The following is a 17,831-nucleotide window of genomic DNA, read 5'->3' on the forward strand; positions in this document are numbered from 1 at the left end:
AACACAAACTACGACTTTTTAAGACTCCAAAACAAACGAAGTGCAACGGCAACTATTCAAGTTTAAAGTATAAAATTCAAGGGGTCAGATCAGGGATCGTGAAGGTGTTGCTAAACTAACGATTAAATACTTACAGTATTGCAGTAGGATCAAAAACAGCAGAGTTATAAAACTATAAGTAGAGCCCTCTTTCCATTGAGTTACATATCCCAACTTTTTTTTTTAATTCGTAAAAGCTCCCTTCGGAATAAGAAACCTTAAGCGGCAACCACAGATCATAGAGCGCGAATTGGTGATGCATGTCGGCACGGAGGGTTCCATACACGTTACCTTAGACGTAGCAGGCAGCTTTCAAACTGCACTAATCTATTTTACACTGAGTGACATCAAATTCGTGAATAAGAACAAGAGAACGGTACAAATACAGAAATCTCAAAAACACCGAGATGGAACCAAGAAGAGAATATCAAAAGCGGATAGGTTATCTTGGGGGTTGAAGTCAATTGGCGGCCGCCATAGAATGAATGACTCGTCGCCTTTGCTGTGACGGGGATAGAGTCTCAACAGAAAATCAGAACTGTAAAGCAGATGGCTGCCAAGGAATGGATCTGCGTTAAATCATCTTTGAATTCCTCCATGCTTTAAACACAGGGGCGCCAAGTGCCATCCCCCCTCGGTAACCCACTCGAGCACAACGCCAACTTTTACTAACTCCCCGAAACCGCACACACGAGGAAAACGAAACCGACTCCCGCACAGACAGAACGGAAAAAGATGGTGCAGGTTGACGGGGGACGGGTGAGTTCAATGAGAGCTTAACGCCCCAAGCTTTCGGCAGGAAAGTGAACCCATTCGTGGGTTTGTGCGCCTGCTCACTCGCAGTCGCCCGTTTATTTTTAAAATAGTTGGAAGTTAACATTTAAAAGCGCAGCGTCATGACCGCCAGTAGAGCGACGGCTGAAGGCGCATGGCACATTACCGCTTCCACCACCCGGACACAGGCCGCCTGGCCTTACCGATAAGAACCGGAGAAAATCGAACTTCGTACAGGGAACCCGCTCGCCGCCGAGCCCAAAGGCGCCATCGCTCAGCCTAAATATTACCTCCCCCCTCCCCATACCTCCACTTACCCAAACCAGGCCCGACCCCTCAAACTAAGGGCCAGGTCGGCCAACCTCGTCGAAATGTATGGCGCGCAGAACGCGGCCAATACAGCGGCCGCCCCAACCCGCATACACACCTCGGTGAGTCAAGGCTCAACTATGAACAGGTTAACGAGCTACTGTAGAAAATGCTTACCCAGTGCCCCGACTCCGGCGGATCGCACTATGGCGACAGTCGCTACCAGGCGCCTCCCAGCCGCTGCGTGGGGGAAGGAGAAAGCACACTCAACTCCGGAGCACGACGCATGCTCGTAGGGGGAGCGGGTTAGAATGCATTGTGGGACTTGTAGTTTCCGTGTCAATCCCGGGTTTAAACTAGATGAAGGAAGTAACTACAGTTCCCCGGTACAGTTGTGCTGACGTGAGCCACGAGGTGGGGCTCGATTGCTGTGTAAAGTTGAGGCAAATTGGTTGGTTAAAGCTTTAGAGCTAAAATGTGGTTTTCTGGAAGGCGCTGAATACTTGCGTAGAACTATTTTTCAACTCTTCTGTTTCAGCTTCGGGATCTTGGGGTCCGAGTCCATTGGACTCTCAAAGCAGCTGCGCAGGTTGACTGTGTGGTTAAGAAGGCATACGGTGTACGTATTGGCCTTCATCAATCGTGGAATTGAATTTGGGAGCTGGGAGGTGATGTTGCAGCTCTATAGGACCCTGGTCAGACCCCACTTGGAGTACTGTGCTCAGTTCTGGTCACCTCACTACAGGAAGGATGTGGAAGCCACAGAAAGGGTGCAGAGGAGATTTACAAGGATGTTGCCTGGATTGGGGAGCATGCCTTATGAGAATCGGTTGAGAGAACCTGGCCGTTTCTCCTTGGAGCGAGGAAGGATGAGAGGTGACCTGATAGAGGTGTATAAGGTGATGAGTGGCATTGATCATGTGGATTGTCAGAGCCTTCTTCCCGGGGCTGAAATGGTTGCCACAAGAGGACCCAGGTTTAAAGTGCTGGGGAGTAGGTACAGAGTAAGTTCTTTACTCGGAGAGTGATGAGTGCATGGAATGGGCTGCCAGCAACGGTGGTGGAGGAGGATACGATAGGGTCTTTTAAGAGACTTTTGGATAGGTACATAGAGCTTAGAAAAATAGAGGACTCTCGGTAAGCCTAGTAATTTCTAAGGTAGGGACATGTTCAGCACAATTTTGTGGGCCAAAGGGCCTGTATTGTGCTGTAGATTTTCTATGTTTCTAATGTACCATTTGAATTTCATTTTGCACATCTATTCCAAATCCAGCATTTGAAATAGAGATAGTGTTTCATATTTACAGTTGAAGTCAGAAGTTTACATACACCTTAGCCAAATACATTTAAACTCAGTTTTTTACAATTGCTGACATTTAATCCTAGAAAACATTCACTATCTTAGGTCAGTTAGGATCACTACTTTATTTTAAGAATGTGAAATGTCAGAATAATAGTAGAGAGAATGATTTAGTTCAGCTTTTATTTCTTTCATCACTTTCCCAGTGGGTCAGAAGTTTGTTAGTATTTGGTAACATTGCCTTTAGATTGTTAACTTGGGTCAAACATTTTGGGTAGCCTTCCACAGGCTTCTCACAGTAAGTTGCTGGAATTTTGTGCCATCCCTCCAGACAGAACTGGTGTAACTGAGTCAGGTTTGTAGGCCTCCTTGCTTGCACACGCTTTATTTCAAAGATCAAGGTAAATTCATTCTCAAAGCACCTATACTTTACATTATGAGAACACTCAGTCCTCTTTTATTGTCATTTAGAAATGCATACATGCATTAAGAAATGATACAATGTTTCTCCGGAGCGATATCACAGAAAACCGGACAGACCAAAGACTAACACTGACAGAACCACATAATTATAACATATAGTTACAGCAGTGCAAAGCAATACCATAATTTGATGAAGAACAGACCATGGGCACAGTAAAAAAAAAAGTCTCAAAGTCCCGAGTCCCCGATAGCAGGCGGCAAAAGGGAGAAACTCCCTGCCATAAACCTCCAGGCACCATCGACTTGCCGATGCCTTGGAAGCAGCCAACCACAGCCAACACTGTCCATCCGTCCGAAAACTTTGAGCTTCCGACCAGCCTCTCCGATACAGCCTCCCGAGCGCCATCCTCTGCCGAGCGCCTTCGACCTCTCCCCAGCCGCTGAAACATGCAAAGTCGAGGATTTCAGGGCCTTCAGCTCCAGAGATTCCGGTTATCACACAGTAGCAGTGGCAGCGAAGCGGGCATTTCAGAAGTTTTCCAGATGTTCCTCCGTACTCTCACGTCTGTCTCCATCAAATCAGAATTGTGCACAGTCCCCTACTTGACGGATAAGGGATATCATCACCGAAGTGGCCGCACGCGCTGCCATCGTGCCGCCATCTTCTCCCCCCTCCCGGGTTGTATATGTCACCATATACAACCCTGAGATTCATTTTCTTGTGGGCATACTCAATAAATCTATGGAATAATGACCATAACAGAACCAATGAAAGACCACCCAACTGGGGTGTTCAGGCAGAGTGCAGAAGACAACAAACTGTGCCAATACAAAATGAAGAAGTAATAATAATAAGCAACAAATATTGAGAACATGAGTGTGAGTCTTTAGGTTGTGGGAACAGTTCAGTGATGGGATGAGTGAAGTTATCTCTTCTGGTTCAAGAGCCTGAGATGGTAGTAACTGATCTTGAACCTGATGATGTGAGTCCTGAGGCCCCTGTAACTTCTTCCTGATGGCAGCAACAAGAAGAGAATATGTCCTGGATGGCGGGGGCCCTTGATGACGGATACTGCTTTCCTGTGACAATGCTTCGTGTGCTTTTGACCACAAGTCCATCAAGCAGTAGTCAGCGTGGAATGTTCTGCAGACACTGCAGAAGGACTTGATGGATAAATCCGGGTGTTTCCTGAGCAGGTTGCCCATAACATCTAGTAACACACACACAATGCTGAAGGAACTCAGCAGGCCAGGTGGCATCACCTGGAAGGACTATTTGAGGCTCTGAATGGTAGTGAGGGAGGGAGGTGTAGGGGCAGGTGTGGCATTTGGCCCAGTTGAAAGGATAAGTGCCACAAGGGAGATCAGCGGGGAGGTGGGAATGGACAAGACAATTGAGTGGGGAGCGATTCCTGCGGAAAGTGAGGGGAGGGAAAGATGTGCTTGGTGGTGGGATCCCGTTGAAGACGGCAGAAGTTATGGAGAATTATGTGCTGGATGTGGAGGCTGGTGGGGTGGTAGGTGAGGGCAAGAGGAACCCTATCCCTGGTAGGGTGGCAGGAGGGTGGGGTGAGGGCAGACATGCGTGAAATAGAAGAGATGTGGTTGAGGGCAGCACTGATGGTGGAGGAAGGGAAGCCCCTTTCCTGGAAGAAGGAGCAGGTTGCTCAACTTTGTACTCAATGTCAGTAAGCGCAAAGATCTGATTGTGGATTTCAGAAAGGGTAGGATGAGGGAACACACACCAGTCCTCACAGAGGGATAAAAAGTGGAAACAGTGAGCAATTTTAAGTCCCTGGGTGTCAATATCTCTGAGAGTCTATCCTGGACACAACATACCAGTACAGCTACAAAAAAGGCACAACAGCGGCTACATTTCATTGTGAGTTTGAGGAGTCTTGGTATGTCACCAAAGACACTCACAAATTTCTACAAATGTATGGTGTAGAGAATTCAAACTGGCTGCAACAGGAACAGCTTCTTCCCCTCTGCCATCCGATTTCTGAATGGACATTGAACCCTTGGACACCACCTCACTACTTGTTTTATTTCTATTTTTGCATTGTTTATTTAATTTAACTATTTAACATGTATCTACTTACTGTCATTCACATTTTGTTCTATTATTATGTATTGCATTGTACTGCTGCCACAAAGACAACAAATTCCACGACATATGCTGGTGATATTAAACGTGATTCTGAATCTGATTTTGACAGATCATCAACTGAGTGAAAGGTGCCCTTTGCTCTGCCTGAAACTTTCTGGTTTGTCAGCACATCAAGCTGTCTGTAGTGGAATGCTGCTGACTGGCACATCCCAGGCTGCAGAAGTGAGTATGCGCTGAGGGGCACACGAAAAGTGAGGGGCTCGGTGGGGAAGGACCACAGTATAGGGTTCTTCCGCTAATGAACGGGTGGGGGCAAAGGCCCTCAATTCTTGTGGATGTGTACCACTTCAGGGGCCACATGCGTGGCAACGGTAGTATGGGTTTCAAGAAATGTAATTGAATACTACATTGAAGGTTCATAATCATTTACTGTTGTTCTTCAGTCCACGAGTGTAAAGGAGAACAAAATGATTGTTACCCTGGATCCGATGCAGCACAAAAAAACACAATAATCATAAATAACACAATTAAAAAATACACAATAAATATAAACATAAAAGCAGTACTGTAAAACACAGTGTACAGGTTATGTACATAGTCTGCATGCACATACATAAGATGACGCTAGGTGATGCATATGTCGCGGTGGTGGGGTTAATGTGTAATAAGGTGAGCTCATGGGTGAAGTTGTTGATTGGCCTGACGGCTGACGGCTTGTCGGGGGGGGGGGGGGAGTGACCGTTTTTGAGTCTGGGGGTCCTGCCGTGGATGCTGTGTCGCCTCTTCCCCGATGGGTGTGGGGCAATGGGGCAAACAGTCCGTGACCAGGGCTGGTGGGATCCCTCATTATATCGCTGGCCTTTTGTCCAGCACCTTTCAGTATGTGTGACCTTGATGGTGAGTAGATTGGTGCTGGTGATGTGTTGGGCAGTTTTAACTACCCATTGTAGCGTCCTACTTAATGCATTGTGTGTGAATATAAGAAAAAAAAGTCATTGCACAGTTGATTCATGTAATTATTTTGTTTTATGAATAAAGTTTATTTTGGTTTAAAAGCACTATGTTTTTTTCCGTAAAAGGTTCAATTTCACAGTCAATCAGCTGTTCAGCTGTATCTTAAACCATCATTAGGCATATGAGAGATTTTCTAAAAGTTGCACAGTAACATGGTTTTAATCAAAAGCTATTAATTGTGACTATGCCCAGATATTTGAGTTGAATTCTCATGATGCCATTGCTTACCCTTTTAGCAAAGAAAATGTCCCGTCCAGTTCTACATCTTAAAGGGTTTTTATGGTCATGCTGACTAATGCACTAAAAAGTTTACATAAGGGAGGTTGAAAGGTTCACATATGATTTATACTGGGCTAATGAAAATAAATTTCCCTTGTAGAATGCTGTTGATAGTTATTGTTGAATGGCTTGTTTAAGGAGTTGAAAAGCAGGCAGTATGGGAACACAGTGATTTGCACTATGCTCTACAGTACAGGTGAGCCAGGCTCAATTCCCACCATGACCATAAGGAGTTTGTACCTTCTCCCTGTGACCACATGTGTTAAATTGAATTGAATTGACTTTATTACTTACATCTTTCATATACATGAGGAGTAAAAATCTTTACGTTACTTCTCTGTCTAAATGTGCAATGTGCAATTTGCAGTAATTTATAATAAATAGTATGTACAACAGGACAGTCGATATAACATAGAAATACAATTATATCAGCATGAATTAATCAGTCTGATGGCCTGGTGGAAGAAGCTGTCTTGGAGCCTATTGGTCCTGGCTTTTTTGCTGCGGTACCGATTCCCGGATGGTAGCAGCTGGAACAGTTTGTGGTTGGGGTGACTCGGGTCCCCAATGATCCTTTGGGCCCTTTTTACACACCCTGTCTTGGTAAATGCCCTGAATAGTGTGAAGTTCACATCTACAGATGCGCTGGACTGTCCGCACCTCTCTCTGCAGAGTCCTACGATTAAGGGAAGTACATTTCCCATACCAGCCAGTCAGGATGTTCTCAATTGTGCCCCTGTAGAAAGTTCTTAGGATTTGGGGCCCCACACCAAACTTCTTCAACCCTTTGAGGTGAAAGAGGCGCTGTTGTGCTTTTTTCACCACACAGCCGGTATGTACAGACCACGTGGGCTCCGCGGTGATGTTTATGCCAAAGAACTTAAAGCTGTTCACCCTCTCAACCCCAGATCCATTGATGTCAATAGGGGTTAGCCCATCTCCATTCTTCCTGTAATCCACAACCAGCTCCTTTGTTTTTGTGTCATTGAGGGAGAGGTTGTTTTCTTGACACCACTGGGTTAGGGTGATGACTTCTTCTCTGTAGGCTGCCTCATTATTATTTGAGATTAAGTGAATCAGTGTAGTGTCGTCAGCAAATTTAATTAGCAGATTGGAGCTGTGAGTGGCAACAAGTCATGGTATTCTCTAGGTGTTCCAGTTTCCTCCCATAGTCCAAAGAAGTATCGCTTGGTAGTTTAACTGATCATTGTAAATTGTCCCGTGATTAGGCTAGGATTAAATTGGGGATTGTCAGGCGGCACAGCACGAAGAGCCAGAAGGACCTATTCCACATGGTATATCAATAAATAAATAGCACTTTAGGAGTGTAATCATATTATCTGATATGACAAAGAAGGAAGCCATTGGGCCAATTGACTCTGGGCTAGTTTTCAGATCATTCATGTCAGTCATTGGAACGTCAAGAAGTGAGCCTCTTACCAAATAATACACAATCTCTTTCATGCCCTTGGAACTGAATTTAATGTGTTGATCCAATTAAGTTTTTGATCAGTAATGACCCTCCCAAGGTACTGATGCTCAGAACCTTGAAAATTGTATTGTTGTTGAATGACAAGAGATGGTGAACGGTGAGCAGTCTGCTTTTGGGCTTTGTACTTGTGTGGCACTCCGCTTTCTAGCCACCGACCAGCCAAAGAAGAATAATGTAGGCTACCTTAACGACTATTGCCTGGTAGCACTCACATCAACAGTGATGAAATGCTTTGAGAGGTTGGTCATGACCAGACTGAACTCCCACCTCAGTAAGGACCTGGACCCATTGCATTTTGCCTATCGTCAGAATAGGTCAACAGCAGACACAATCTCCATGACTCTCCACATGGCTTTAGACCACCTAGACAACATAAGCACATACTTTAGGATGCTGTTCATCGAATACTGTATAGCTCAGCATTTAATACCATCATTCCCACAATCATGATTGAGAAGTTGCAGAACCTGGGCCTCTGTACCTCCCTCTGTAATTGGATCCTGACTTCATAACTGGAAGACCACAATCTGTGTGGATTGGTGATAACATATCCTCCTCGCTGATGATCAACACTGGCACACCTCAGGGGTGTGTGCTTAGCCCACTGCTCTACCCTCTATATACACATGACTGTGTGGCTAGGCATAGCTCAAATACCATCTACAAATTTGCTGATGATACAACCATTGTTGGTAGAATCTCAGGTGGTGACGAGAGGGTGTACAGGAGTGAGTTATGCCAACTAGTGGAGTGGTGCTGCAGCAACAACCTGACACTCAACGTCAGTAAGATGAAAGAGCTGATTGTGGACTTCAGGAAGGGCAAGATGAAGGAACACATACCAATCCTCATAGAGGGATCAGAAGTGGAGAGAGTGAGCAGCTTCAAGTTCCTGGGTGTCAAGATCTCTGAGGATCTAACTTGGTCCCAGCATATCGATATAGTTATAAAGAAGGCAAGACAGCAGCGATACCTTATTAGGAGTTTGAAGCGATTTGGCATGTCAACAAATACGCTCAAAAACTTGCAACGTGGAGAACATTCTGACAGGCTGCATCACTGTCTGGTATGGAGGGGCTACTGCACAGGACCGAAAGAAGCTTCAGAAGGTTGTAAATCTCATCAACTCCATCTTGGGTATTAGCCTACAAAGTACCCAGGATATCTTTAGAGAGCGGTGTCTCAGAAAGGCAGCATCTATTATTAAAGATCTCCATCACCCAGGGCATGCCCTTTTCTCACTGTTACCATCAGGTAGGAGATACAGAAGCCTGAAGGCACACACTCAGCGATTCAGGAACAGCTTCTTCCCCTCTGCCATCCGATTCCTGAATGGACTTTGAAGCTTTGGACACTACCTCACTTTTTTTTAAATACAGTATTCCTGTTTTAGCACATTTTTAATAATCAATTATTATGTTTTATTTTATTTATTACTTTTTTTCCCCTCTCTCTCTGCTAGATTATGTGTTGCATTGCACTGCTGCTGCTAAGTTAACAAATTTCATATCACATGCTGGTGATAATAAACCTGATTCTGATTTTTGAATATTGCCAGGGCCTTGTTGCATGCTGGTATGAACTGCTTTTATTTTCTGAGCAGTCTAAGTGTAATTGAACATTGTGCAGTTGACACTGAATAGTTCTGCTTCTGTCATTTTGATGGAAAGGACGTCGTCGATAAACCGGCGGAAGATGGTTGAGACTGGGACATTGCCTTTTATGGTTCAGAAAGGTTTTCTCCAGTAAAGGGCTCAGTAGTTCAAAGTGGAGTTTCATTTTATAGCACATTTCACTATATATCAATGATAAATTCATATTTGACTCTAAGTCAAATTAAATTTATTATCAAATACACATATGTCACCATATACAACATTCAGATTAATTTTAATTTATTTTACTTAGAGCAGGGGATCCACAGACCCCTTGGTATTGGTCCATGGCATAAAAAAGTTTGGGAACCCCTGATTTAGAGGGACAGCATGGAACGGGCTGACCTGACCCAACAAGCCACGCCACCCAGCAACTGAACCCCTAGTCTAATCACAGTACAATTTACGATGACCAGTTACCCTACTGACCAGTACATCTTTGGACTGGCAGAGGAAACGGAGCACCTAGAGGAAACCCAGGCGGTCACTGGAAGAACGAACAATCTCCTTACAGATGGAACTGAATTGAACGCTGTACTCCTATGCCCCAAGCTCTACTAGCATCGGACTAACCGTTATCTACCAGGGTGCCCCATTTTCTTGCAGGCATTTACAGGAAAATAAAGAGATACAATAGAATTTATAAAAACTTAAAAAAAGACCAGCAAACAACAAATGTGCTAAAGAAGACAAATTCTGCAAATAATAAGAAGTAAATAAAAATAATTAAATAATACTGAGAACATGAGTGTAGAGCCATTGAAAGAGAGGCTATAGGTTGTGGAGCTGGTTCAGTGTTGAAACATGAGTTATCCACACCGGGTCAAGAGGCTGATGGTTGTAGGGTAATGACCGTTCCTGAAGCTGGTGATGTGGACCCAAGGTTCCTGCGCGTCCTGCCCAGCGGTAGTAGTGAGAAGAGAGCATAGCCTGGGTGGCAGGGGTCCCTGATGATGGATGTTACTTTCTTGTGGCAGTGCTCCTTGTACATGTCCTCCGTGTTGGGGGGGTGGGGGCTTTCTCTGTGATGGACCCAGCTATATCCACTTTTTTTTTGTAGTTCTTTCCATTTGTGAGCTTGGAGTTTAGACCATGAGACATGGGAGTGGAATTAAGCCATTCAGCCCATCAAGTGTGCTCTGCCATTCCATCATGGCTGACTTATTATCCCTCTCAATCCCATTCTCTTGGCTTCTCCCAATAACCTTTAACATCCTGACTGATCAAGAACCTCCTTTAAACATACCCAATGACTTGGACTCCACAGCCGTCTGTTGCAATAAATTCCACAGGTTCACCACCCTCTGGCTTATAGAATACCCCCTCATCTCTGTTCTAAATGGACTTCCCTCTAAACCGAGGCTGTGTCCTCTGGACCTAGACTCACCCACTATAGGAAACACCCTCTCCACATCCACTCTATCTAGGCCTTTCAGTATTTGAAAGGTTTCATTGATATCCCCCCAAAGTCTTCAAAACTCCAGCAAGTATAGGCCCAGTGACATCAAATGCTCCTCATGTTAATCCTTTCACTCCTGGAATCATTCTCGTGAACCCCTTTTGAACCTTCTCCAATTTGAACACATCTTTTCTTAGATAAGAGACCCAAAGCTGCTCACAATATTCCAAGTGCAGCGTGACCAGTGTTCTTGTATTCTAGTCCTCTCGAAATGTATATTAACATTGTATTTGCCTTCCTTACCACTGAATCAACCTACAGGTTAAACCTTAGGGAATCCTACACAAGGATGCCCAAGTCCCTTACAGCTCTGATTTTTGAATTTTCTCCTCATTTAGAAAATCGTCCACGCCTATATTCCTTCTACCAAGGTGCATGACTGCATACTTCCCTAGGGTGTATTCCACTCCCTGCTTCCTCAACAATACCTGCCCCTTCACCTGTCTTTGTATCATCTGCAAACCTGGACATAAAGCCATCAATTCTGCCATCCAAGTTCTTGACCTATTACGTGTCCCAACACTGACCCCTGCAGAACACTGTTAGTTACCAGCAGTCAATCAGAAAAAGGCCCCCTCTATTCTCACTCTTTGCCTCCTGCCAGTCAGCCAATCTTCTATCCATACTCGTATCTTTCCTGTAATACCATCAGCTCTTACCATGTTAAGCAGTCTCATGTGAGGCACCTTGTCAAAAACCTTTAGAAAATCCAAGTAGACAACATCCACTGACTCCCCTTTGTCTATCCTGCCAGTTATTTCCTCAGAGAATTCCAACAGATTTGTCAGGTCAGATTTCCCCTTAAGCTAACCATGTTGACTTTGGGCTATTTTATCTTGTGCCTCCGTGTACCTGAAACATATTTTTAAAAATAGTTTCCAACATCTTCTCAATCACTAAAGTCAGGCTAAATAGCCTATAATTTTCTTTCTTCTGACTCCTTCCTTAAAGAGTGGAATGACATTTGCAATTTTCCCGTCCTCAAGAACCATTCTATAACTTAGTGATTCTTGAAAGATCATTACTAATGCCTCCATAATCTCTTCAGCCACCTCTTTCAGAACCCTGGGGTGTGGTCTAGGTGACTTATCTACCTTCCTACCTTTTAGCTTTCCAAGCACCTTCTCCATGGTAATACCAACTGCACTCATTTCTGCCCCTGACACTCTCAAGCTACTGGCATACAGCTAGTGTCTTCCAGAATGAAGACTGATGCACTGCACACTACATCTAGTTGTATACCAACTGCCCCATCCTCAGCTCTATCAGTCTGGTTCCCATCCCATTGCCAACTTAGTTTAAAATCTCTCCAGTGGCTCTAGCAAACATGCCAGCAGGATATTGTTCCCCCTCAGGTTCAGGTGCAGCCAGTCCTTTTGTTCTGGAAAGATTTCCATATTAGGCTATAATGCAACCAGTCGGGATACTCTCCACTGTGTATCTATAGAATTTTGTCAAAGTTTTAGGTGATATGCCAAATCTACGCAAACTTTTAAGAAATTTGAGACGACCTCATGCCTTCTTTATGATGGCACTTGCCTACTGGTCCCAGGACACAGTCTCAGATATCATAATGCCAAGAAATTTAAAGTTACCAATCCTCTCCACCTCAGTTCCCCTAATGAAGACCAGCTTATGGATGTCTCCCTTCTCCCTCCTGTAGTCAATAATCAGCTCTTTGGTTTTGCTGACGTTGAGTGAAAGGTTGTTGTTATGGCACCAGTCAATCAGACTTTGTATCTCCCTCCTCCCTCCACCGCCTTTGATTCGGCCAACAACACTGATGTTATCAGCAAACTTAAATGTGGCATTGGAGTTGTACTTCACCACACAATCATAGGTATATTGTGGAGGAGATGTTGTCAATCTGAACTGACTGAAGTCTGCAAGTGAGGATATTGAGGATTCATTTGCACAGGGAGATATTGAAGCCTACGTCTAGGAGCTTAGTTATTTGTTTCAAGGGGATAATAGCGTTGAATGCTGAGTTGCAGATAATGATGAAAAGTAACCTGTGTTGTAGTATTCTGTGTTCTCTAAATACTGGAAACGTTCAGCAGGTGAGGCCAGAAATACAGAGAGAAATGGAGGTAATTTTTCAGATTGTTGATATGTTACTGCTGTCATGGCTAACACTATCCCAACAAAAACTTATCCTGTGATTTAACCCTTCCTGTTTGATTAACTTATATCCCAGTTTAAAGAAAAAATAAATGCGTAAGGCCCCAAGAACTTCAATGTACTTTGTGAAGACTATAATTTGTGCATGTATTGAACAAATACTTCTAAACATTATAGTTTCAGACTTCCGGGATTAATAATGGCTACTTTTTTTTCAGAAAAGATTTGTAGAAAAATGGTATTTGCACTATTAGAATTTCTAAGCAAAATATTTTTATTCATCTTTTTTGTAAAGAAAACAATAAACGAGGGGTCACAGTTTGAGGATAAAGGGAAATCCTTTTAGGACCGAGATTAGGAAAAACTTCTTCACACAGAGAGTGGTGAATCTGTGGAATTCTCTGCCACAGGAAACAGTTGAGGCCAGTTCATTGGCGATATTTAAGAGGGAGTTAGATATGGCCCTTGTGGCTAAAGGGATCAGGGGGTATGGAGAGAAGGCAGGTGCAAGGTTCTGAGTTGGATGATCAGCCATGATCATACTGAATGGCGGTGCAGGCTCGAAGGGCCGAATGGCCTACTCCTGCACCTATTTTCTATGTTTCTATGTTTCTAATAAAATGTAAAATGGTTTAAAAACTAACATATCTTTGTTCCCAAAGATTAAGTACAGATAGAATTAAATATTTTGGTATTAGTAATCAATAACTATCATATACCTTTTATTTTGCAGAGTTGCTGATGCTGCAAATCAATAGAAAAAAGTGTAGGAGCTCTGAAATGAGGAAGAATAAAACAATTATATTTCGGTCGGGATAGGCTGGCCAAAAAAACCAACATACTGTAGCTAATTGAAAATGAAGGAGAACAACTAAAAACCAGTTTTTCAATCAATAAAATGACACACCATTATTTTGAAGCATGACATGATATGACATGACTTTTGTATGAGAAAATCCGTTCTATTAAATTAGTTATGGATATCATTATTCCTTTATTTGTATGTTTGGCTTACCATGAAATAAAGTTTATCACTTCATATCTCACCAAATATCTTCTTAATTTGCATTGAAAAGACTGAATAATTATGTGTGCAAAACACAAATATCTGCTTTGGGTCACAAGAGATTGAACTGTTCAGCTCAACGATACCTTCATACAAATAAATAAAAACAGCAGGAGACCTCCTATGAAATATGATGTACTAAGCCCTTATGAAACAACTGAAACTACTGATCCTGCAAAATTATAGTCTGTAAACTAAACTATTGCAGAATATTCAGTACTGCACTTAATAATTATTTTAATTATACAGTTCCTATTAGCTATACATTTGAGTTAATTAAAAATGACAGGGTGATAAAATATATTCAGATCAAACAATAAATCATAATTGAGCAATTCAAGTCCATGCATTAATCATTTATAATATTTATAGAATGAAATTTCTACAACACTTGCGACAAGTTTTTAATCAAATTGTTTGATATTTATTCAGATTTTTATGTGTCCATTTCAACTTGTATGTGTTAGGTTGTTTTTTTGGGGGTTAGCATATATAGCAAATAACTTCAGTAATTGACCAATTATGAATATGAATATAGACTGTAGATTAAATTTAAAATGCATCTCTGAACAATGGGTTCCTAAGAATCATGAACCACAGTTGATTAGAAGACCAGACAATGCTGATTTAAATTCATTATTTGGGTGTCTGTAGTGTGGGTGTGAAGAGGGCGGTGTGTAGTTCAAAGGAAGCATCGTGGATGTATTGTAAATATGGAATTCTCCTGAATTGTCCTTTGATCTTTAGCGTATTAGATTATGAGGACACTCAGTCCTCATTTATTGTCATTTAGAAATGCATGCATTAAAAATAATACAACATTCCTCCAGAGTGATATCACAAGAAAACACAGGACAAACCTAGACTAGAACTGACAAAACCATAAGACCATAAGACAAAGAGGCAGAAGTCGGCCATTCAGCCCATCGAGTCTGCTCCACCATTTTATCATGAGCTGATCCATTCTCCCATTTAGACCCATTCCCCCGCCTTCTCACCATAACCTTTGATGCCCTGGTTACTCAGATACCTATCAATCTCTGCCTTAAATACACCCAATGACTTGGCCTCCACTGCCGTCCGTGGCAACAAATTCCATAGATTCACCACCCTCTGACTAAAACAATTTCTTCGCATTTCTGTTCTGAGTGGGCGCCCTTCAATCCTTAAGTCATGCCCTCTCGTACTAGACTCCCCTATCATGGGAAACAACTTTGCCACATCCACTCTGTCCATGCCTTTCAACATTCGAAATGTTTCTATGAGGTCTCCCCTCATTCTTCTAAACTCCAAGGAATACAGTCCAAGAGCGGACAAACATTCCTCATATGTTAACCCTCTCATTCCCGGAATCATTCTAGTGAATCTTCTCTGTACCCTCTCCAACGTCAGCACATCCTTTCTTAAATAAGGAGACCAAAACTGCCCACAGTACTCCAAGTGAGGTCTCACCAGCGCCTTATAGACCCTCAACATCACATCCCTGCTCCTATACTCTATTCCTCTAGAAATGAATGCCAACATTGCATTTGCCTTCTTCACTATCGACTCAACCTGGAGGTTAACCTTAAGGGTATCCTGTATGAGGACTCCCAAGTCCCATTGCATCTCAGAACTTTGGATTCTTTCCCTATTTAAATAATAGTCTGCCTGTTTATTTCTAATGCCACAGTGCATAACCATACATTTTCCAACATTGTATTTCATTTGCCACTTCTTTGCCCATTCTTCCAATCTATCCAAGTCTCTCTGCAGACTCTCCGTTCCCTCAGCACTACTGGCCCCTCCACCTATCTTCGTATCGTCAGCAAACTTAGCCACAAAGCCCCCTATTCCATAATCCAAATCATTGATGTACAATGTAAGAAGAAGCGGCCCCAACATGGACCCCTGTGGAACACCACTGGTAACCGGCAGCCAATCAGAATAGGATCCCTTTATTCCCACTCTCTGTTTCCTGCCAATCAGCCAATGCTCTATCCACGCATGTAACTTTCCCGTAATTCCATGGGCTCTTATCCTGTTAAGTAGCCTCATGTGTGGCACCTTGTCAAAGTCCTTCTGAAGATCCAAATATACAACATCCACTGCATCTCCCTTGTCTAGCCTACTGGTAATTTCCTCAAAAAATTGTAATAAGTTTGTCAGGCTGGATTTTCCTTTAAGGAATCCATGCTGAGTTCTGCCTATCTTTTCATTTGCCTCCAGGTACTCTGTAACCTCATCCTTGACAATCGACTCCAACAACTTCCCAACCACCGATGTCAAGCTAACAGGTCTATAATTTCCTTTTTGCTTCCTTGCCCCCTTCTTAAATAGCGGAGTGACATTTGCAATCTTCCAGTCCTCCAGAACCATGCCGCATAATTATAACATATAGTTACAACAATGCAAAACAATACCATAATTTGATAAAGAGCAGACCATGGGCATGGTAAAAAAAAGTCTCGAAGTCCTGATAGACTCATCATCCCACGCAGGCGGCAGAAAGGAGGAACTCTGCCCGCCATGAACCTCCAAGCGCTGCCAACTTGCTGATGCAGCACCATTGGAAGCACCCGACCGCAGCAGACTCTGAGACCGTCGGAAAACTTCGAGCCTCTGACACAGCATCTCCGAGCACCATCCTCTGCTGAGCGCTTTGACCCCACCCCGGCCGCCGAGCAACAAGCAAAGCCGAGAACTCGGGGCCTTCTCCTCCGGAGCTTCCGGACCACACAGTAGCAGCAGCAGCAGCGAAGCAGGCATTTCAACAGGTGTTCCTCCATGTCCTCACGTCCATCTCCATCAAATCAGGATTGTGCACGGCACCCTACTTGACAAATAACAGACATCACCACCGGAGTGGCTGCTGCGAGCTGCGTCGCGCCGTCGTCTTCCCTTCGATAAAATGTCATGTAGCATTGGATCGGACAGATCTTTTTCCTCCACAAAGGGTCTATGTTACCTGCTGTGTCTTATTTTGTCAAATAAAGAGACTGTGTCATATCTACCAGTACTTCTCTCCAGTGACTTCTTTCACACAACATTTGGGGGCTTGATTGGGATGCCTTTGCGACCCATTGTGGGGCCAGTGACCTCAGCAGTCGAAATGGGTGATTATTTTTGAAATTAGCAATCACACTTCAAAATGTGCGGGTCGGTGGCTAGGTATCACGAACGTGGCAGAGAGCTGAATGGGTAGAACTTGTCCATTCATCCCTTGCCACTGATCTCCCTTCCGGCACTTACCCTTGCAAGTGGAACAAGTGCTGCACCTGCCCCTGCACCTCCTCCCTCACTACCATTCAGGGCCCCAAATAGTCCTTCCAGGTGAGGCGACACTTCACCTGTGAGCCTGTTGGGGTCATATACTGTGTTCGGTGCTCCCGGTGTAGCCCCCTGTATAGGGGTGAGACCCGAAACCAGTAGGAGGTGAAACAAGGAGGGTGGGGAGAAGTCAGCCCCAGGGATCGAAAGCCTCCTGTAGACTTTTGGGTGTGCCCAAACGGTGAAGGTACTATCCGGGGAATAGGCACACGGTGCGACCTAGACTCGGGAATGGGAGAAACAACATGGGCGAGGCAGGGACAGTGAACAGCTGTGATCCGCAAAGGTAATGTGGCCCAGAGAGAGAGGACAGCTCCAAGCAGGGAGGAGAGACAGGGCGATGCATGGGGATCATGTCGGAGGGTCCCAGTGAGAGGGACCGAGCACACTCAGGAGCTGTTAGAAGTAGCACAGCTGCCCGAGGTGATTATAGTAAAGACTCACCAGGAAGGGGATAGTGAGGGAATGAATGGCCAGACAT

At 43.9% G+C, this 17,831-nt stretch overlaps 1 protein-coding gene and 1 long non-coding RNA gene across 5 annotated transcripts in view; one reads left to right on the forward strand and one right to left on the reverse strand.

Moving 5' to 3' along the window:
• nutf2 (nuclear transport factor 2) overlaps positions 1 to 1,408 on the reverse strand; it is a 56,055-nt gene extending 54,647 nt beyond the window's left edge. The window contains exon 1 of one of the 3 annotated variants that reach the window (XM_072279491.1): positions 1,300 to 1,408. The gene's annotated coding sequence lies outside the window, so the exon portion shown is untranslated. Of the gene's footprint in view, positions 1 to 1,130; positions 1,227 to 1,299 lie in introns of those variants that run through there. The other 2 variants (XM_072279492.1, XM_072279493.1) reach the window with 2 other exon arrangements.
• LOC140210499 (uncharacterized) lies at positions 579 to 13,889 on the forward strand. Of its 2 annotated transcripts, none has more exons than XR_011889246.1 (3): positions 579 to 798; positions 5,065 to 5,177; positions 13,709 to 13,889. It is a non-coding gene; the product is annotated as an uncharacterized lncRNA (long non-coding RNA). The 2 variants fall into 2 exon arrangements; XR_011889247.1 differs by lacking the exon at positions 579 to 798 and adding an exon at positions 1,010 to 1,244.
• The last annotated feature ends 3,942 nt before the right edge of the window (positions 13,890 to 17,831 follow it).

Source organism: Mobula birostris, chromosome 15, assembly GCF_030028105.1.
Source record: "Mobula birostris isolate sMobBir1 chromosome 15, sMobBir1.hap1, whole genome shotgun sequence".
NCBI lineage: Eukaryota > Metazoa > Chordata > Chondrichthyes > Myliobatiformes > Myliobatidae > Mobula > Mobula birostris.